Source organism: Cavia porcellus, unplaced genomic scaffold (assembly GCF_034190915.1).
Source record: "Cavia porcellus strain 051 isolate PalLab524CR breed Dunkin Hartley unplaced genomic scaffold, mCavPor4.1 scaffold_2, whole genome shotgun sequence".
Lineage (NCBI taxonomy): Eukaryota > Metazoa > Chordata > Mammalia > Rodentia > Caviidae > Cavia > Cavia porcellus.
In genome coordinates, this window is record NW_026947485.1 from 29,999,152 (window position 1) to 30,015,915 (window position 16,764).

General features: G+C 42.0%; 1 protein-coding gene across 6 annotated transcripts in view; it reads left to right on the top strand.

Moving 5' to 3' along the window:
• The first annotated feature begins 2,170 nt into the window (after positions 1–2,170).
• Tax1bp1 (Tax1 binding protein 1) overlaps positions 2,171–16,764 on the top strand; it is an 84,863-nt gene continuing 70,269 nt past the window's right edge. For 4 of the 6 annotated variants that reach the window (XM_063239905.1, XM_063239919.1, XM_063239911.1 and 1 more), the window contains exon 1: positions 15,364–15,533. The gene's annotated coding sequence lies outside the window, so the exon portion shown is untranslated. Of the gene's footprint in view, positions 2,366–15,363; positions 15,534–15,698; positions 15,951–16,764 lie in introns of those variants that run through there. The other 2 variants (XM_063239910.1, XM_063239908.1) reach the window with 2 other exon arrangements.

The window sequence follows — 16,764 nt, forward strand, 5'->3', positions numbered from 1 at the left end:
CCAATCAAAACAAAGCAGTGAAATCAGTACAGAACTTCAAAGCAGGATAATAGGAAATCAACAGTGGCTACCATAGTGTATGTTGCTATCTTCACTATCGTTGTCCATTCCGTTAGACACAGCATAATCAAACCAAACACAACAGAATAAAACCAGTCAAAACAGAACACTGAATAAAGCAAACCAGTAGGAACAAATCAAAGCAGTGAGAATTATACTGGATTTCAAAATCAAGATAGAGAGAAGTTCCCCATATTTGCTATATTACATACTATCATCCTCCCAACAGATGCTCAGAACACCAGCCCCAGGCGGGCAAAGTCAACCAAACAATGCAAACATCCAGCTGTTTTTTGTACCTCAGTTGCTATCAACTCAGCCTGTGCTCCAACCCAGCCAGTTGCCTGCAATGGGGGTGGGGGGAGTGGGAGAGAGTTCTTGATTCTCAGTGAGTGTAGGTTCATGGAAGATGCTGGCTGCTGGCTTCTCTCTTCCTGGGCCCCACCCGCATGGTTTGTGAGGCTTACCAGAAGAACTAAATGGCCCTATTTGTATTTTTAAATCCATTTTCTCCACTGGTAATTTTTCTTTCTTTTTTCCTTTTATGATGCTGGAGATTGAACCCAGGGTCTTCACACTGAGATATGAAGATAAGGTCTTCAGGTATTGAGACAGGGACTCCCTAAATTGTTAAATTCCCCAAGCTAGGCTTGAACTTTCTTTATTCCTTTTTTTTTTTTTACGATCCAGTGCTTGTCAGGCAGGCACTTGTGCCGGCTAAGCTAAACCCCAGCCCCAAGGCTTGAACTTTCAGTCCTCCTGCCTCAGCCTCCCAGAGTGTTGGGACAACAGGTGTGTGCCATCATACCTAGCTTACTTAACAGTACAGGTTGGCTTTCCTTGGATTTATGATATATGACTTTTGTAATTAATTTTGAAATTAGAAATGAGAGGGAAAAGCATGGTTGTGGTATTCAATCACTTTGTGTTCATCTTTTCAGAAAGATCTTCAGTAGCAACATGAAGTGATGGTAAAGGAATAGCTTGAAACTGGAAACAAGATACAAACTATGTCTGTTTACCAAGGTTAGAGAGATAAGGAAGGACCTGAGCAGTGCAGGCTGGGAATCGTGCGGAGATGATGAAATACTAGAAAGGACCATTGTACAGCTCTGACGACTGATTGGGCCCAGTGGATTAAGAAAGATAGAATAATTTATACAAACTCTCAGGTTTCTTGCTTGGGAACCTGGGTCCTGGATAGTGCCTTTTAGTGAGGCAACAGGCTGGTCATTCTCCATTTGACCCTCCCTGCCCACTCTCTATTCTTTACTCTTTACCTCACTGCTCTCTGCCCCAGGCAGCTGATCTCTATGCAGTGACTCACTGGGTTCCTTTGGTCTTTAGCTTCAGGTTGGGCTTGGCTAATAGGTGCTATCAGCTATGGAGGAGGGCCAGTCTAGTCATGGCTGTGGTCACATGTTGATTTTTTTTTTTTTGGTACCAGGAATCGAACTCAGGACTTTGTGCTTGCCAGGCAGACTCTTGTGCCACTAAGCTACATCTCAGGCCCTGTGGTCATATCTTCTGTCACTAGCAAGTCCTTGACTCCTGTGGGCTTTCCCTCTGTTGTTTGTTTCTCTGTTGCTAGACAACCTTTATCGGATTATTTGGAATATTTCTGAAACTGAATGTTCATCAGTGACTCCTTGACTGTGTTCTCTGTTTCCTGCCAGGATCTCGATCCATGTGGGTGATGAATACAGGTCAAGAGAGGTTTGAGGAAAGAGGAGGATGACAAATATACTTTAAGAACTGATAAGTTCAGCAGGACATGTGTTCACATGCCTAAAATCCAAGCTATGGGGAAGGGTGAGACAGGAGAACATTAAATTTGAAGTTGGCAACTTAGTAATTTAGCCAGACTCTGTGTCAAAATAAAAAGAAAAGGTTTGAGGATTTGGCACAGTCGTTTTTAGGTCTAATCCTAAGTACAAGAGGAATGACTACGTCAACTTGAGAAGTTAAAGAGAAATTTAACTAAATTGGCTCAGCAAAGCCACACCTGAGGGGGGTGTAGAAGATTCACCCTAAGGGGCCCCTCACCTGGACGATAAAAAGGGGAAATGAGGAAGGACAGATCTGTTTGTTTCTTCAGAGGAGCTCCAAGCCTTTGCCTTCACGTTAGACGTCACCTCCTGGCTGCCAGTGCAAGCTCTTCAGCTTCTGGCACAGACCCACTGGCCTCCTGATGCAGACTTGCACATGACACTGCAGTGAGCTCCAGACCTTAGCCTGAATCCTTCCGTCTCAGTGCGCAGGCTGACCCTCTGCACCCTTCCTCACTCAACTCTGGCTGGCCAGGGTAAGCTGATCTTGTAAATTCTTATACATTTGTTTATCTTGTTTTATCTGTTTCTCTAGTAAAACACTAATATATGCTGATATCAGGAAGAAAGACTGGCTGGAGATACAGAACTGGTAGTTATTACAAGAAGAATATTCATTATTCAAAATGCTTGGGACCAGAAGTATCTCAGATTTTGGAAGATTTTAGATTTTGGGATATATACATACACACAATAGGATATCTTGGGGGTGGGATCTAGTTCTAAATATGAAATTAATTTATGTTCATATACACCTTAATCACATAGCCTAAGGGTAAAAATAACTTTTTTTTTTTTTTGAGACAGTGTCTCAGTACACAGTTCAAGCTGGCCTTGAACTCACTTTGTAGCCCAGGCGGGCCTCAAACTCAAAGCAATTCTCCTACCTCAGCCTCCCAAGTGCTAGGATTACAGGTGTGGGCCACCATGCCCAGCATCATAGAGGGTAATTTTATACAACTTTTTTTTGTGTGTGTGTTTTTTGAGACGGGGTCTCACTATGCAGTTCAGGCTGGCCTTGAGCTCACTTTGTAGCCCGGGCTGGTCTCAAATTCGCAATGATCCTCCCACCTCAGCCTCCCAAGTGCTGGGATTACAGGCATGAGCTACCACGCCTGGCTACACAGCATTTTTAATATACCTGTTTTTTTGGCTGAGATCAAGTGTGGAATTTTTCCATTTGTGGTGCCATATGATTACTCAAAGATTTTAGATTTTGGAACTTTGGATTAGGGATGCTATAATAAAATTATGTATTAGTATATGTGGCAGTTGAATATATATAATAATAATAATGATAGAGAATATTTTAAAGCTAAACGAACTATATGCTGGGCTCTGAGGAAGATTGATAAGTTTTTCTTTCTTTCTTTTTTTTTTTTTTTTTTTTGGCGATAGAGTCTCACTGTATAGTTCAGGGTGGCTTCAAACTCACAGGGATTTCTCTTTAACTTCTCAAGTTGACGTAGTCATTCCTCTTGTACTTAGGATTAGACCTAAAAACGACTGTGCCAAATCCTCAAACCTTTTCTTTTTATTTTGACACAGAGTCTGGCTAAGTTACTAAGTTGCCAGCTTCAAATTTAATGTTCTCCTGCCTCACCCTTCCCCATAGCTTGCATTTTAGGCATGTGAACACATGTCCTGCTGAACCTATCAGTTCTTAACGTAAATTTGTCATCCTCCCCTTCCCTCAAACCTCTCTTGACCTGCATTCATCACCCACATGGATCGAGATCCTGGCAGGAAACAGAGAACACAGTCAAAGAGTCACTGATGAACATTCAGTTTCAGTCCTGCCTCAGACTCCCGAGTTCTGGGATTACAGACGTACACCACCACACACCCCCAGAAGTTTAGAGAATAACTACGAAATGAGAAAACTGTAGCGGAAATTGAATACTGTTCAAGGAAATAAAAGAGGGAGCAGGATAGAACTGTGGCATGGAGGTCAGGTGGGAAATTTTTAAAAAGGAAGGAATAGATAATTGCATAAATAGTATCAACCTTTTGATCGAAGTTTGTGGGGTCAGTTTTAGGATCTGAAAACTAGGTTGGGAAATATGAAGCTTACGATGACTCTTTGAGGGTAACTATGAAGGACTGGTGGAGGTTGAGCACATTGCATACAGTCTGAAAAAGTGGGATGGCAAGGTAATGAATGTATACAGCAATACAATTCAAGTTGTCAGCTTGAGTTGACAGCTCAAGCCTGTGAAGAAATTTACATATTGTGTTTTACCATTTATAACTATTTTGAGAACCTCAGTTCTAGCTTTTTCGCAGGATTTTGGAACAATTTTCAGTAATGAAGATGGGGGTAGAGATATTTGGAGACCCAGGAAAGCTGGGCAGTGTGTGGTGCTATCCACATAGACATACTCTCCCACACTCTCCAGCCAAGATAAATTTATTTCTAGAGTTCTGGGGGGGTGAGGAGGATGTGGCATGTCTCCATCCATCTATTTACCTCTGCCTCTGGCTTCTGAAGCCATATTTTCTATAGTCTTCATCTTCTCATTTTAGAGCTGAGATCATGGCAATTAAAGCTAGATTTTCCTTCCATGTTCCTTCCCCAAGACAAGAAGACTGCTGGTGTATAGGAGCAAGAGTTGGGAGGACTGGGAAAGCAGCAAGGTTTAAAAGGAGAAAATAGCATGAGAAAAGTAGGTTAATATACCAAATACATTATCATGACACACAGGTTGGTCTTTGAAGTCCAGTTAGGAAAAGAGTAAGAATCGGATGCCTGTTGGAAGAGAATCAGGGGTAAAAGGAGTTCTCTTGCTACAACAATACCTGTCAAAGCATGTCAAAAGTTCTTTGCTTAAAGAAATCCTCCCACTGGCAATGGAACCCTGGCCTGACACACGCATTGCTTCATGATGGTCAACCTTGTTTCGAGATTCATCATACTTGAATTTGGTTCTTCAGAGCCAGAGATTACGGTGGAGAATCAGTTTCTTTTTTTCCCTGGATAGGATTGCCTGGTAGAATAGGGACTGTTAAATCTAGGAAAAGGTACCTGAAGGAAAAGGATGAGCATAAAGCATGAAAAGATTTAAGAAAGAAATTTTTGGGGTTTTTTTTTTATGGCTTGTTTTAGAACTTGCTATACCGTACTAAATAACCTCAAAAGTCAATTGTCACAATTAACAAAGTATGTTATAAATCACCTACAGATGCTCAGGGTAAGTACTTAGTAATAATTTTTTTCTCTCTCTCTCTTGGTATAGCTATAGTTTCTTCTGGGGCTAAAGGCATTTCTTTCATCTATTAAATCTTATTGGTAAATGCAATAAATCATCATTCACTGCCTTCTACAACTTAAACTTATGTTACTGAAGAAATTCTAGCTTCCATGCATCATAATTAACATCAAATAGCAGTACAACAAAGGGCTGTGTAACTCTAGCTTGTCTAAACTCAACTCACTGGCTTTAAGGAGAATAAAGGAAAATAAGACAGGTTCTACCTCTGTTGCTAAAGGAAGTATTTGTGTTACATTTGGGTTCAATCAGTATAGAAAATCTACACAGCAATTTTTTTTTTTTTTTTTTTGGTACCAGAAATTGAACTCAGGACCTTGCCCTTGCCAGGCCGGTGCTTGTGCTGCTGAGCTATATCCCTGCCCCCTACACAGGGATTTGAACAGAGAAGCTTTAATATAAAAAATTAACTATAACAGGCGGAGGCTACTAGGAGTAAAGGGAATTCTAAAAATATAAAAATGGCAGACATAAAGAACAAACACTATTCCAGAGATGAGTCAGAGTGCCCCTCAAGGGCACCTCCCAGAGCTGAGATGTAATGGTTGGAGAAAGCTTGGCTGAGATCAGGGTGGTGTCACTGAATGAAGAAGTATCACAGATAAATCCAACAGAAAACCCCTCATGTCATTCAACTGATGAGCTGGCCAGAAACTCACCATCTAGAATGGCCTGACATCCACCATCTGGATCTTGCTGGAAATCTGCCTGCTGCATCTTGCTGGAAATAGACCTCCTGGAACTTGCTGGAAATATGCCCTCCAGAGTTCTGGGGAAAATTGTTCACAGACAATGTCTCACTGGGCACATTCCACCATGTTAACTGCTCAGAACAGAATGTGGGTTGCTCTGTGATTTATTTTCCAGTAATTCTTTGAATAAGTCTGAAATCCCTTCTTTGCTAGTCCAAAAAAGCACTGAAATGCCAATGTTTTCTTAACATGTGGTGACTAAAACTTACCCTGATTTGGGTGCTTGGTAGCACTTGTGCATTATAGGAATTATTAACCAAAGATGTAGTGATGTAATAGATGGACACTAGAGAAGCCACATGTACTGTAGGAGTCTGTTGCATGAGTATACAGGAACCAGAAGCAGAATCCTTTCCTCTCAGATTGCTTCTTCAATGCGGTCCACTGACAGAAGCTTACCATTGTACCAGGTGGCAAGTGGGAAATATTGAAAGGGCTCAAGTTCATAGAGCAAGCAAAAAGGATGGACTTACACAATGGATACCCTACATTGATAATGGGCATGAAAAGTCTCTTCAAATTCTCTCCCCTCCTCCAATTTTTAGGACCCTCAAAAATGTTTTATGAACTAAGTTTATTAATTAGGTGACCAATCAAATTCCTCTTCAAGTGATTCCTTCAGTTTTACAACAATCATGAAATATGGTCAGATTCCAGGTTAGCATTCACAGAAGTACATGAATATTAAAGTGGACTTGTCTGCCTAGAGCATATTTTGACCTTAATGTAACCTGTTTGGGTTAGATGAAGGTAGCATACAGAATGAAGTGGGAAATTGATATAAGGGAAGAAATTCCCAGCCTATGAGATGTCCAGAATGAATTCGTGTTCTCTAAAAATTGAAGAATGAATTTTAGGAACAATGGTGGTAAAGAACAGAACATATTTGTTGAGATAAAGAAAGCTTCCGTCCAAGAGACAGAGAGAAGGGGACCTGAGTGGGTTGCTGAGGATCTTGCCTTTTCCAGGGATTTTTGTAGACCAAAATCTTGAGATCAGATGGGTCCATGGTGGGGAAATGAGGTGGGACAAAACTATGGTCAACCAATAAGATTACAAGTATAATTGCTCAGGTAAAATTGATTGAATCTAGATCAAATGGGGAGGTGAGTCATTGTAGCAAGTGTGCGTGAATACAGCATAGGGTCTTTGCTCTGAAGGGGTTGAGTTAATGACTCCTGGCTTCCTCAAGGTGATTGACACCTATTTAGACTATCAATCTCTGATGTTTACACTTGGATGTGGTTGCATTTGTTTTGCGTTTTGTCTTGAGATGTGGCCTTAGCAAGGTATCTGTCTCCTCCAAGGATGGGGGGGGGGGATGCAAGTTATCTGGTCTTCTGCACTGGCTCCTTCAAGGGTCTAACCCTTGTCTGACTGCCTCTCATATTTCCATCTAACTTGGCTGCTTATAATAAAATAATGGAGTACAATATAGACAATTTCTTTTTCTTTCTTTTTTTTTTTTTTTTCTCGAGACAGGGTCTCTATGCAGTTCAGGCTGGCCTTGAGCTCACTTTGTAGCCCACGCTAGTCTCGAACTTGCAACGACCCTCCTGCCTCAGCCTCCCGAGTGCTGGGATTACAAGTGTGAGCCACCACTCCTGGCTTGACAATCTATTTTTCTAGAAGTTTGTGACAGTGAAAACAAAGGCTACTGCTAGCTGAGGAAGTTTTAAAAGCTCAGTGAAAGAGACTTGAGCACTTTTAAAAGAAGATTCAGTGGAGATGGAGGGCTTGAAAAGAAAGAAAAAGAAGGAGCAGGAGGAGGCAGGAAAAAAACATTGTGAAACAGTTCTGAGGAGGTGGGAGGGGTTGGGATCCATGGAAAGAAAAAAGCTTTGATACAGATTTGATATTATTTTACTAACATTTTCTTAAAATAACTTACTAGTTTTAAATACCATTGATGTGCAAGTGATAAAGTGAAAGTATTCAGTAAGAAACAAGGAAAAGGAAGAAACTTGTTGACCTAAGTACTTTAAGAATGTCAGCAAGGTGAGCTGGGCCAGTGGCTCATGCCTGTAATCTCAGCACTTGGAGGCTTTGAGAACAGCCAGGGCCATCTAGTGAGTTCAGTGCCAGCCTGAATGAAGGTCAGACTTTGCCTCAACAGAACAAAACATGGCAGGGAAGTATCATAACTCCCAACCTGCCAGATGCCTGAAACAGCTGAGTTATGTTCTCTAAAACAGAGGAACGAATTCTAGGAATAATGGAGGTAAAACGTAGGAAGAATTTACTGAAAGAAATTTCGCAAGCTTCTGAATAAGAAACAGCAGGGGGACATGGAAAGTTGGTTGCCCACAGACCCCATTTCTCAAAGGTGTTTTATGAGGCAGGTTTAAAATAGGAGAGAACTACTAACAGGCATTAAGATTACAAGTATACTCAGATAATACTGATCCAGTGGGAAATCACAGGGTGGCTGTGAGGTAGGACAAAACTGTGGTGAATGAATAAGGTTACAAGTCTAGTCTTAGGTAATACAGATCAAATGGAGATCAAACTGGGAAGCAAGTCATGTAGCAAACTCACAAGGGATGGACAAGGACTTTTCCTGGAAGAGTGGGTTAAGGTGCTTTCCATGGCAACCCAAGGAGATTGATGTCTATTTAGAATATCAATCACAGCTGTTCATCTGTAGGGACGCATATGGGTGAGTAGTTTCTTGAATCCTAGCCTTCAGTGAATATTACCTTTTAAGGGCCCCACCCTATCTGAATGCCTACAATATTTCTAAATAATTTAGCTATGTATAATACAAGGAACAAGGAACACTGTTAGAGGTGAGTAGGGCAAAGGTCTGTTTATACTTAAATATATAAACTTTGGTAGGCTGTTTCTTTTTCTTTTCTTTTCTTTTTTTTTTAAGACGGGGTCTCGCTATACAGTTCAGCTGGCCTTGAGCTCACTTTGTAGCCCAGGCTGGTCTCAAACTCCCAACGATCCTCACACCTCAGCATCCCCAGTGCTGGGATTATAGGCATGGGCCACCATGCCCAGCTATCTTCTGTAGGCTGTTTCTTAATTGTAAATGAATTTCTGATAGTGTAAGAAACTTCCCAAGACATTCAATTTTTTTTTTTTTTTATACCAGTACCGGGGATCGAACTCACGACTACCTGCTCACAAGGCAGGTACTTAAGCCGCTGAGCTAAATCCCCCGCCCCTGACATTCAATTTTTTGGTCTTTTTTTTTGAGATAGTGTTTTGCTATGCTGGTTTTGTTCCCCTACATCACTAGCAACCTACTGTTCAGATTGTCTTGGGGTTAGGTGTTCTTCGGGTTGAAGCAGGTATTTACATGGCTTGCCCCAGGTGCTGTCTGTTCTTGGGATGGTCCTACATTTGTGGTCAATTTCTAGCTTCAAAGACTCCCAACAAAGAGCAGAATATATTTATTGAGAGAAAGAAAGTTTCTGTCTCACAAGGCGTCCCAAATGGGTTGCCCAAGACTATCTTTTTTAGGGACTTTATTTATAGAGTAAAACCATGAGGTGATGATACAGGGGAATGAAACTCCCGACCTACTGTATATCCAGAATGAATTTATGTTCTCTAAAATCGAAGAATGAATTTTAGGAACAATGGAGGTTAAAAGCAGAAATATTGATTGAAAGAAATCTTCTGTCTGAGATACAGACAAAAGGGGTCCCGAGTGGGTTGCCAAAGATTCTGTGTTTTCTAGGGTTTTTTATAGAGTAAAACCATGAGGTGAAGCTGGTCTTGTAGCCATTACATGGCTACGTTGACGGTGGAATACTCCGCCGGTTCGTAATGGCTACAGTCTAAAGTGGGGGAAAACTCAAAACTAGTGAGGTAGATGGGCATGAGGTGGGACAGAGATTTGGTCAACCAGTAAGTTTAATTGTTCAGGTAAAATTGATCAAATTAGGGACAAATAGGGAATCCAGTCACATAGCAAGCAAGCACGCTTTATGGATCAGTGACTCTTCCTATAGGGGGTTGAGATGGTGACTCTTGGTTTCCCAAGGTGATAATCCCTAAGGATTATACTTAGGGTGTGGTTGCATTTGTTTTGCCTTCCATTCTGAGATCCAGCCCACAGCAAGAGGTGTGTTCTACAAGATCACCACATATTTGGTTCTCTGTGCCAGTTTCTTTGAGGGCCTACTCCTGTCTGACTACCTATAATATTTCTAACTAGCTCAGCTATCTATAACACAAGGACAACAGGTGTCATATGACATTAAGTTGCTAAAAGGTATAAATATTTCCAACTAGCTCAGCTGCCTGTAACTGTAAGATGGGTCTTAGGTGGGGAAAAATGGGAACTCGTAAGATGGGCATAAGGTAGGACAGAACTGTGATCAACCAATAAGATTAATTACTCAGGTAAAGTTTGATAGAATTTTGGTGCGGCTGAAAAGATAAGTATGAAATATAAACGACCTTTATTTTAAGAATGTGAGGAGGGATCCCCCCGACCCCCTGGGGTCTGGCATTGTCTCCAGGGTCTGGCATTCTCTCTGTCAGACACGTGGAGTGGGGGCACACATGTAGCTTAGGTTTGGGGTGGTGCCTAATGGGCATTAGTGATGCACAGGTAGCCCATTGGTATTCATTTCATGCCACAGGTAAATTCCTAGGGGCGGGGAAGATAGAGCCCCTTGGTTCCACCTCCAAGGCTTTACCGGCGACAGTGTCCTCCTCTGGGCCCAAATCCTTTCAAAGTTGACTAAACCAGGCACAAAATGTGGAAGTGAGTCACATAGCAAGTGGGCATGCTTAAAGAACAGTGATTCTAAACTGGACGTGGTGGTGCACACTTATTGATTAATAAGATTATAGTGCGTCCAAAAGATGAGAAGTATAAAACAAAAGAGGCCTTTATTCTGAGAACACAGAGAGAGAACCCCCCCCCCCTCCAAGTCTGGCTTTCTCTCTGGCAAACACTTGGCGTGGGGGCATATATGTAGCTTAGGTTGGGGGTGGTGCCTGAGGGGCATTAGGGATGTGCAGGTAGCCCATTGGTATTCTTTTGGTGCCATAGGTAAATTCCTAGGGGTTGGGGAGATGGAGCTCCTTGGTTCTGCCTGAGGCTTTACTGGCTACAGTGTCCTGTCTGGGCCAAAACTCTTTTACACACCTGTAATCCTAGTACTCAGGAGGCCAAGGCAGAAGGATCATAGCGAGTTTGAGACCAGTCTGGGCTACAAAGTGAGTTCAAGGCCAGCCTGACCTGCATGGTAAGACTGTCTCAAAAGACAAAAAAAACCCCACCCCAACCCAAAACAGTGACTCTACAGTGTTGATTCCTGGCTTCCTCAAGGTGATCCATACCTACTTAGAATATCAGTCCCTGATATTTATAAGTATAAATACTTGGCGTGTGGTTGCATTTGTTTTGGCTTTTATCTTGAAATCTAGCCCACAGCAGGAGGTACCTGTCTCCTCCAAGGCTACAAGGTATCTGGTCTTCAGCAGGGTTCTTTTGAGGGCTCAGTTCCCTCTGACTGGCTATGCTATTTCTAACTAACTCAGCTGCCTTTAACAACTGTACTTGTAATCTTGTTAATTGATTAGCGTTTTTCTCAATTTAGACCTGTCTCATCTTGTGGTTTTGCAGTACAAAATTCCCTTAAGAAACAGGATCCTTGCAATCTACTCTGGATCTTTCTACCTCTCTTACTCGGAAGCTTTCTTCCCCTCAATAAACACATTGTTATTAATCTGTTTCTAGAATAATTGGATTTTAAAGAACACAAACTCTGTGTACGTTTCCCTTATATTGTTTGGCAGTCATTTATCACCTCTATACCTTATGTCCTATATCATTAGAATGTTTGATTTTGAGGTTATGAATAGGTCCAAGGTACAATCACATAAATAGGTAATTGAAGTGGAAGATTATTAGAGAAAAAAGATTCAAGAAATCAAAAAAGCCAGAATGGTGTTCTCTTAATTTTAATCCTATCCCAAGTAGAAAATGAAAGGGCTTAGAATGGAGAGGAAGACTATACTAGGTGTGCAGGAAGTCAGGACTTCTGCCTAGATATTAATTACAATTAATTACTTTAGAAAAATTGTGAGTTTCTTAGTGGTTTACTTTCCAGTAATTCTTTAAATAGTTTTGCAATCCCTTCTTTGCTGTTTTGAAATCCAAAAAGCACTGAAAGCAATGTTTTTTCTAAAATCTCAGTGTTGAGAAAGCAATGTTTTAATGTTTGGCGGCAAAAACCTGGCCTGATTTGGCTTATTGATCATTAAAACTCAATTTCACCTGAATCCTTGGTAGTAAAGAGGTAAAATCTGATCTGAAAGATGTTATGAACTGAAGTGAGGCCACTTACATACTTCAATGATCTCACTTAGGGTGCTATTCATAATTTTTCCTGAAAAAAAGTTGTTGAACTGATCACAGGGTTCCAGACCTTTTGGCATATCACCTAACAGGAAGCACAGGTCTCTAAGGTTTGAAAAAAAATTTTTTTTTGGTACCGGGGATGGAACTCATGATCTCACACAAGGCAGGTGCTTGCGCTGGTGGGCTAAACCCCTGCCTGGTTTGAAATATGTTGAATTCTGAAAGTCGTCCTGCAGAGAGTTTTCATATAGGGAATTATAAATTCACGTTTCACTGCCATAATAAAGTAAGCTAATACTCTAAAACACAGATCAGTTGGGCGTGGTGGAGCGTGCCTGTAATTGTAGCACTCGGTTAGGCTGAAGTAGGAAGACTAACGGGATTTTGAGGCTAGCCTGGGCTACTAGTAAATTCAAGGCCAGTCTTAACTACTTAGTGAGACCCTATCTCAAAAAGACAAAACTCAAAACCCAAAATCTCCAAAAACAAAACCAAAAGGCCTTTGAGGAAAACGATGTCTCAAAATTCAAGAAATTAAAGTCAAACGTGGTGTACATGTTTAATCCCAGTACTTGGGTACAGGAGAATACAGAGTCCAAAACCAGCCCAGGCTACATACATGGCAAGACTTTGTCTCAAAAAAGAAAAAAAAAAAAAAAAAAAAAAAAAAGAAAGAAAAGAAAAAGCTGAGTGTAGTGATATATGCTTGTGATTCCAGCACTAAGGAGGTCGAGGCAGGCCAGCTTGTGCTACAAAGGGAGTTCCAGGACAGCCTGACTAAAGTGAGGTCCTGTCAGGAGGCAAACCCAAGAAAAAACAAAGAAATCCATAAAAATTTCTTTCAGTTATGGCTTGTATTAGGCATATTTCTTTTCTGATTTTATACATACATATGATGGTAATTTATAGCAGTAAATACCCATATCAGGAAAACAGAAGCAAGCATATATAAACAACTTAATGGTGAACCTCAAACTTGAGCCAATGACCTCCTAGATCAAAACCCAAAACTCGAATGAGGGAGGAAATTTTAAAGATCAGAGCAGAAATTAACACTGGAGACACACTAAGCCACCCTGTCTTTGACAAAGGTGCCAAACATTCACTGGAAGACAGCTTCTTTAATAAGTGGTGCTGGAAAAACTGGCTTTACACATGCCGAAGATTAAAACTGCACCCATATCTTTCAGCATGTACTAAGCTAAAATCAGAATGGGTCAAAGATCTTAACCTGAAAGCAGAAACATTAAATCTACAGGAAGATAGAGTAGGTAAAACTCTTGAAGACAATGGTGTAGGCAAAGACTTTATGAACAAAACCCAGATGGCACAGGAAGTATCCCAAAGAATCAACAATTAGGATCTTATGCTATTGAAGAGCTTTTGTGTAGCAAGAGAAGCCACCAACAGAATAAAGAGACAACTCACAACGTGGGAGAATTTTGTTTGCCAGCTGTACCTCACATAAAGGATTACTATGGAGAACATATAAGGAACTCAAAAAAACCAGTCCTCCCAGATTTAAAGGTCCAATCCAAAAATGGGCACCTGAGATGAATACATACTTCTCAGATGAAGAAATACAAACAACAAATAAATATGTGAAAAAATGTTTATCACTGGTCATTGGAAAGATGCAATTAAAACAACACTACGATTCCACCTCACCCAGGAAAGAATGACCACTATCAAGAAATCAAGCAGTAACAAATCTGAAGAGGCTGTGGGGGGGGGGGGGAAGAAACCCTTCTGTATTATTGGTGACTTGTACAACCACTGTGGAGATAAGCGTGGAAATCCCTCAAAAAACTAGGACTAGAAGTCCCATTTGACCCAGCTATTCCCCTTCTGGGTATCTTCCCAAAAGAATTAAAAACATTATACCACAGTGATGTATGTGCACCCGTTTATAGCAGCATAACTTGTAATAGCCAGATCTTGAAAAAACCTAAATGCCCATTGACTGAGGAATGGATAAAAAAAGATGTGGTATTTTTGTACAATGGACTATTACTCAGCCATAAGACTTTTATAGGATGCAATTTGAGACCATACTCTTAAGTAAAATAAATCTGACATGCATCTGTAAACATGTAGTGTCTCATTAGTGTGAGATGAAAGAAACAACATATGGTTATATATGTATATAAAAAAGTTAAAATTGTTACACTACTCATTTTTCTGAGTTCATTAAAGAGGAAGATTTGTGTTGGTATTGTTTTGATAACTGAATAGATATTTTGTGCTCTGGGTGAATAATTTGGGGATGACAATGCGAAGATTTCAGTACATAGGAAGCAAAGCAGTAATTATTGAGAACTTATTTTATGGAAACTAATGTTTTGAAAATGTAGAAGATGAAAAGTACATTAAAGAGGATTTTGTGTTTTCTTAGGTGTTTCAAGGTTAATGTGATTTACTTGTCTTTTCTTCACTAGTGAGATTGTAAATTTTATAGGGGTTCTCATGGCACTAAAAGAATATGAATTCGAATAGAACACACTTGCTTTCTTGGAATTGTAACTGAATGCCTAATATTAAGTACATGTGTAACAGTCAAGTGATTTAGAAATAATTTAACAGAAGCACAGAACAAGACTCACGCTCACAAAATACAGATAAAATAATTAAAACTCACAGAAATGCAGGTTAGAGACGCCATTCATTCTTGGAGCGTGAGCATAGAATAACAAAGCATTAGAACTCAAAAGCTCCAACCAGAAACAGGTTTTTCACAGCCAAGACCTCCTAGATCAAAAAAGCAAAGAGCGGACCAGGGACTGGGAGAGCCCTGGAGTTGGGGGAGGGTCACTGCTCAACCGTGTGGTCGCTGCCCACATTCCTCTGGTTCTCTTTTTCCTTACCTATGAAACAATTCATTCAGAACACACACGTCCCAGGGACACACTTTTCACCTAGCTGCTAAGTTAGGGATCCTATTTTGTTACAATCGCGAAGCTGGGCGAAAACACCAAGACCACGCACAAGAGAGGAGCACCCAGGCAAAAGGAAAAGGCCGCCGCGACCGCGGCAGATCGCTCCTGTAGCTCCCGAGAGCGCAGTAGCGGACGCTGCCAACCGAGGCTGCGCGTCGGTAGCGGCGGCGGCGGCGGAAGGGACCGTCCCCTGGCCGGAAGTGACGTAGCTCCGGCTCTCACTTCGGGAGGGAGGTGTAGCCGGTTGGTGGAGGGAGGCGTAGGCCAAGCGGTGGCGGAAGAGGTTCGGCGGCTGATGGCGTCTCAGGCTTGGAGACTTGTCTAACGTTCCCCGAGGCCCGGGAGCCCTTCACTGGGTAAGGTCCCTTTCCGGCCCGCTCCACCGGCTCGCGCGCGGCGGACCCAGGTGGAGTGGGGCTCGCGCTCTGCCCCTGACCTCCTGGAATCCGGGGCCCAGGCTGATCTGGGGAATGGTCTCCTTGGTGACGCTGCTGCCAAATGACGTTGCTTGCTTTCCCAAGGGTGAACCTTTCGTTCTGCGCAGCTGTAGTGACGGTACGGAACGTGGGCGACTCCGGCCAGCAGAGGAGTTGGGAAAAAGACCGGGGGCTCCTCCACAGTGCGGGGAGGCCTGCGGGACCGGCCTTTTGCTTTAGAGGAGGCGTACGTGACGGGACTCCTTTGGCTGGGGGCGACCTTCGGGGTGTTCGAAATCTGCGGTGACCTTTTTTCCGAGACTAGAGATTGAATCCAGGGCCTCTGGAGACATTGAGGTACGTCCCCAAGCCTTTTAAAAATGTTTTTGAGACGGGGTTTCTCATACTAAGTCACTAAGTTGGCCAGGCTGGGCTCGAATTGTCTTTGGCTTTAAGTTCCCAGAGTGCTGGGATCCAGGCGTGGCTGTTTGGAGGTCAAAGTGTGTGTTTCTTGCGTTATTGGTAAGCTGGGAAAACAGGACGAGTCGGGGAAGGGCGCTCAGGCTGGTCTCCGAGGGCAAAGCTCGGCTGTTTTGGTTTGAGTTGCCTGCAGCGGAGGAGGAGGGGACTCCGCGCGCCGCCTACTTTTCAGGGGGCGGGGTAGTGGTGACTGAGCAGGTCCGATTTTCTACTTTTGGGCTATGGGATTAAAGTTAGTTCTTCACCTACTTGTAAAGTTCTCTCTCCCTGGCGCTGGAAGTCTTTAGAGAAATGTTCCGAGAACTGTCACGTCACTCTGCCTACTCAACTTTTCTGTATTGCAAAACTCTCCTTTTCCCCTGTTTCACCCCTTTCAAATAACAGCCGGTCCGCAGGTGGTGGACAAGTCCCGACGGGCGCTCATTGCTCTGGAAGTGTTAGCACTTGGTCTGTGTTTATTTTCGTATTAAGAAATACATATTACAGTTTATAAAAGTTTTGTTGAAAATGTGGCATTTGGCTTTATACATATATTAAATTTTGGGTTTTGTAGTTTGGGAAAAATCTTATCAATTCTACATTCTGCGTATGGTTGGATTTCTATGAATTGTGCGCGAATTCCTATTATAAATTTGGTACTTAATTCCAGAAGCATTTCAGACACTAAAATGGATTCATTGCCCTCAAAGTG